Raw genomic sequence first — 6000 nt, 5'->3', positions numbered from 1 at the left:
AGCACAACACTACTGCCAATTGTTTAGATGGACAACTGACTTATACACAGTGACGAACCTGAAGTACATATTATGCATGACTGTCTTGAGGGACGATACTTAATCAAGTATCACTTTCCTTAACTATGCTCTGGCGGATGCTATAACTTGCTCTTCTCCCTGCTTGGCCGCTTCTATCTCCTTATCCATGCGCTCATTCTCAGTTGTCAAGAATCTAACACTTGAGTTAGTGGCTTCTGCATATGCCTTGCTAGCATCAGCCAATGCAGTTGGATGTCTACACACATCGGACACAATCACTCATTCTTCAAATAGCATAGGAGATACATGGACATTCGGAGTGGGCACTCTGCACGACTGCACAACTCTGTGTTGTGATTCGTCGAAAGATATGTTGTGCACATCCACTTCTGGATTGTCCTCAAGGATTACAGTGTCTCCTTGATCGCCTGGGACATTCTCTGCTCTCGGATCTGGTGAATTCAGTGGGGTGACCTCTTGGTTTTGAGGCATGAAGGCAATGTCTTGATCTAACTCTGGTTAAACAACATCCGTGTCCATATGCTCTAGCATCTGTTCAATCTCCTGAGCAAAGTTCTATTCCTACAACTGCTCACCCTGTCAACTACGTGTCAACTACTCAGATGGATCAATCACTTGTATGGGTGCAATTTCATCAATATGTGCATGATGTTCCTCCTGTTGTTCCTGTTCTTGCTATGGTTCCTTCTCTCTTATGCGTAGCTCTTGTTCTTCCCTGAGTTGCTGCGTCAACTCATGCAACGCCTTTTCTAATTCCTCTAGCTTTTGCTTCTCCCTTTTCCTTTGCGCGATCCTCCTGTTTCACTTTCACCTCTTTGCCTCAATCTCCAAAGATTCTATTAACACAACTGGATCTTCTTTGAACTTGCAGCTTTGCCTTGCCTTTGCACTATTAGCAACCTTCCTCTTACCTTTGTCAAGCGTAGCTCTACTGCCCTCTGCTCCTGATAATGATGCTACTCTATGAGATGCCATTTCCTTCGGCATTGCTAACCACTCTACAGCCATCCTGACAAGTTCATTGAGCCTTGAGAAGTTATAGAAGTATCTCCATGGGTCTTACTTAGGCCAATGACACGCACCGTGGATCTAAGGATGATACACTCTCACACATTATTCCTTCACTAAGAAATGCAGGTCATATGGATTGAAACTTTTGGTGTTGAAGGTGAATCTCTTGAATTCCTCCGTCTCGGCGTCAACATGCTTAATATTATGGATCTCATACAACCCGATCCGCAAAACAAGAGCGGGCCATGGTTCCTTCTTGTTCTTATGCAGTCTTTCTAAAAACCCTATAGATATGTGTTAGGAAACCTCTTGCATTACCAACTTATCCATGGAAAACTACAGTAAAACATGCGGAGCCTTCTCTGTGTTGTACATCCGTATGAAGGTGCCAAGAGGTGAGGTATACCAATTTGATATGTCGATCAATGCCTCAATTGCTGCCCACGACATGTAAGAAGGATCCTACTCAAAGATCATCTTGAATGTTGAGGTGATGAAATGGTCTGATATTTGTATAATAACTCCATGGAAGCTGTATTCGGATAACAACTTGCAATAAGTGTGCACAGAGGTTTCTGAAGGTGTCCATGCCCAACCCAAGCCTGGGAACTACTGATGGGCACAAATTGCATCAAGTATGTAAGCGGACATGAATAGCTTCACTTGCTAACCCTTGGGTGGATGTCAGGCTTCTGTTACTTGTTCCTTCAGCCGGAGAGCCAACATCTCGGACCAGTTGAAAGGTCTTCCTTCATTTGCCAGCTGATCAAACAGAATCACCCAACTCCAAGGGAATGTTTCTGTACTCTCTTGGCCATATAAGTGGCATGCGAAAATGACCATGAGATGATAATCCTTCTGCAATATCCTTGTCTTGTACACTTGGTTGGGTGTTGTCCTGAACTTGGACTGCTCTTTCACTCAGCTCTTCAAGATGTCTCTTGAGTTTGCACTACTACTACATCTGGTGAAGGGTGTATCCATTGTAACCATCGACTGCGGAAAATGATACATTGCCTAAAATTCCTTTGCCCTGAATATAGAAAGTCATGTTCCACTAAAACTTCTCAACACCATTGTCTCTGGGCTAGTATGTGAGACAATCCAGTGGATCATGTCCATGCATGGGAACACGGGATACCTGCATGCAATCCGATACAAGCCAGACTTGTGTATGTTGACACAAACTCTGCGATCCTCCAGATTCTCCTTAAATGTGCCTGAAAGGATGTCATTGATGTCCTACCATTTCATCTTTATATCCTTGTCTATGAACAACTTCATGTCTTCGTAGATGGGAAAGCTCATAGACACTTGCTCAACTGCATCTCCAGTTGCACTCTCAACAGTGTCCTTTTACCCTACTCTCTTAGAAGCCATTGTACCTGTACTGTCGAGAGACGGACGAACACCTATGATACCTAAAGATAGAGAAAAAATAATGGCAAGCACAATGTCAATTGAAAACCAAAACAACTTGAGGACTGACATGCAACACACTTGGGTGACTCACTAGAATATTTGCGCAATTTTCATTGGGAGGTTGGGAGATTGACTGCCAAAACATTGCAGAACATAGTCTAGATTGTCAATGGGTTGACTTACTACTGAAACTACGCAAAGCACAATCCAACTTGGCCTATTGAGGACTGAAACTGTGCAATGCGTAGTTTTAGTCAACATGATTGCAACCCAGTCAAACTTCATTTGTGTAATTTTGGGGGCCAACAGGACACTGCCTCTCAGAATTGTGCAGAGAAAGCTTGTGAGGCCAATGTGATCCAAGCTGTACGCAATTTCTAGGAGGAAGGAAAATCCTTCACTCTAAAAAATGTGCAATGAAAGTTGGGCAAGGCAAGTGTTGAAAATAGCAACAAGAAATGATTAGAATCCATAAATTCCAATTTTAATTTGTCCTTGAATTAAAATTGAATTTAGTCTCACCAGCTGCTTGGAAATAATTAATTCATTCATTATGGATTAATTAGTTGGATAAATTCAAGTTAGAAGTCTTTATGAAGTCATGCAAGAGTTATCCCTTAAATTAAGGAGATTATCCCTTAATTAAGGAGATAAGATTGAGTTATATTTGAGTTGTAATTAGTTAGTAGTTTACTGAGTTAAGTCCAGTTAAATTAGTTCCAAACTATTTGAGGAAATAATTGTGAGTTATTAGTCAGTTGATGCATGCATGCACTCAACCAGTGTACTCCAGATAACTAAAGATTCCCTCATTAGAAACTTATGCATGTTTGTTCTGAGAAAGACCCAGTTGAGCTAAATTTCAAGGACAATGTAGTATCAATTGCATGTGTTTTCCTATAAAGGAAAATCATGCATGCAGTCAAGGAAAGGTTCCTCGAGTATTGCGCAGTTCTGACAGTGTGTTAGAGCAGTGTGTGAGAGCAGTGTTCCACTGGGTGAAGGAGATCATCCCAGAGGAACTGTGCAAGGAAATAAGAGCTTTGAGGGTAGAGGAGAAAGCTTGTGAGAAGCTTTGATTGCCTATGAGAATCCAGGAGGATTGTACTGAGAGCTGGCTAGTTGTGAGAGCCAAGGCTTTGTATAATTCTGATGTATTTCCACCTTGTATGATAATACAAATAGTGGGGTTTTTAGTTGAGGCTTTCCCTTGCGTATTTTCTATGTTTCATGTGCATTGATTCTTCTTCTTATGGTTATATGTGTTCAGCTCTGATTCAGCTCGATCTTCAAGCTTCCGCAAGAATTGATAGTAGAAGTAGATTATAGTATTTTGCTTTGGTATATTGCATTATCGGGTTAATCTACAGTCAGATTTTCTACATAGATCTCAGAGGTAGATTTGTAGAGAATTTATAGTATTTCTACATGGTATTAGAGGTAGCTGATCTATAGAGAAATTCTACATGGTATTAGAGCCAGGTTTATTATAGTTGTGAACAGTATACGAAGAAGAGAATTTGAAGTTTGAAGTTCGGGGTTGTTGGTGAAAAATCGAATTCTTATCATACTTCAAGGTTGGTCAATGGTGTTCTATGGCTTGAGACTCGAGTATGCCTTGGAAGGTAGCTCGAATTACATATCATGGAAAGATCGCATGGAGGCTGTATTAGAAGACAACGGCTTGAAGGATTTCATTGATCAAGAAATCCAAAAGCTAGATTCAACTAATGCACAAGAGTTGGTTGAGTGGAAGAAGTGTGTGGTGAGGGCGAGATAGATCATCCTTGAGGGAGTTCAAGACCATATTGTCTTAAGTCTCCATGGGAAGGATACTCCATATTCAATGTGGAAGACATTGAAGGACCTCTATGAGAACAGTAGCGACCAAAGGAAATTGGTGCTCAAGGATAAGCTTCGAAGAATCAAGATGGAGAAGGACGATACTATTTCCACATATTTGAACAAGTTCACCATTTGCAGAGATGAGCTTGGTAGTGTGGGAATAACTAATGCCGATGATGATATGGTGAGCCTCACTCTCCTTGGCCTTCGAAAGAGCTGGAATAGCTGCCAGGACTCTGTGAATGGAAGGGAGAAACTATCGGATTGGGAACGACTGTGGTCAGATCTCATGCAGGAGGAGATCAGGAGGAGCACACGAGATGGTTCTTCATCCAAGGATGATGATGAAGAAAATCTTGCCTTAGTGAGTAAGGAAAGGAAAGGGAAGGGGAAGGCGTCCCATTCCGAATCGAATTCTTCTCATGGAAGGAAGAAGGGTGACAAGTCTAAAATGAGATGCTTTAATTGTCACGAGATGGGACATTATGCGACTAATTGCCCATCGAAGAAGTCCAAGAAGGGATCCTAGGATGGATTGGAAGGCGAGGCATTAGCCTCTTAGTTCGAAATGGACTTAATCCTCATCGCATACATGGTGTCATCGATGATGGGTTGTGGTTGGTATCTTGACGGTGGAGCCTCATTCCACATGACCGACGATAAAAGTTCATTCAGTACCTTGGAGGAGAAAGACCTCAAGGTGCGCATAGAGATGGGTGACGACAAAAGGTATAGTGTTTCAGGAGTGGGCACGGTTGCTTTTCAGAGGGAGCATGGACCTCCTATCACCTTGACATATGTGAAGTATGTGCCTGGACTGAAGAAGAACTTGGTATCGGTCGCGACGTTGGAGGACAAAGGCTACAATGTTGTCTTTAGTAAGGGAAAGGTTTTCCTTAGACACATCACCACGAGCAAGGTGAAACAGATCGGTTCACAAGTCAAGAACCTGTATGCTCTTGAGGTTCAAGATGCATGCAAAGCCTTGAGGAGCAAGGCAAATGTTAGAGACTTGGTGGTTGAGAGGGAGAGTAAATTACCTCTCAACATGAAGTCCTAGAATAAGTCTTAGACAATTGTGGAGGAGCCACAATTGGACAAGTGGGCAGAGGGATCACATGCAGCCATACCTCCAGGTGTGTAGTGGGGTGATGTGAAGTGATAGTCCCAAGAAGGCTGAAATTGGGTAGGGTCCATTGAGAGGTTTTATCTCATGGATCATACCTTGCTACAGGAGCCCAAAGTACATAGTAGCGAGAGGAATCAGTGGGATTGATGCAGTCAGAGATTAAAGTGATAGAGGCTAGAGCAGTTAGATACTAAAGAGCGCAAATAAGGATTGACAATAGTGCAGAAAGGCTGCGTCAGCAGAAGTGCAAAGTTTTTAGTTGATAAAGGCAATAGCAGTCAAAGACTTTAATGATAGATGCATCATATTGATTCAGGTTGGATTTTTTTTTTTGTTGTTTCTAGAGTTGGTTGAGCTACAACACTAGAGAGAAGTGTTGCATGTAGAACATTCCAAAGGTTCAGGATCAGGATCGAGTTGAATTCCTTTCTTGTTGAGAGGGAGTGTTGAAAATAACAACAAGAAATGATAGAAATAGAATCCAAAAATTCCAATTTTAATTTGTCCTTGAATTAAAATTGTGAATTAAAATCGAATTTAGTCTCACCAGC

The sequence above is a fragment of the Pinus tabuliformis genome, chromosome 5_1 (assembly GCF_031772625.1).
Source record: "Pinus tabuliformis cultivar Carrire ecotype Pingquan chromosome 5_1, CPIR1, whole genome shotgun sequence".
Classification (NCBI taxonomy): Eukaryota; Viridiplantae; Streptophyta; class Pinopsida; order Pinales; family Pinaceae; genus Pinus; species Pinus tabuliformis.
The sequence above is the reverse complement of the archived record's forward strand: the minus strand, read 5'-3'. Positions refer to the sequence as shown.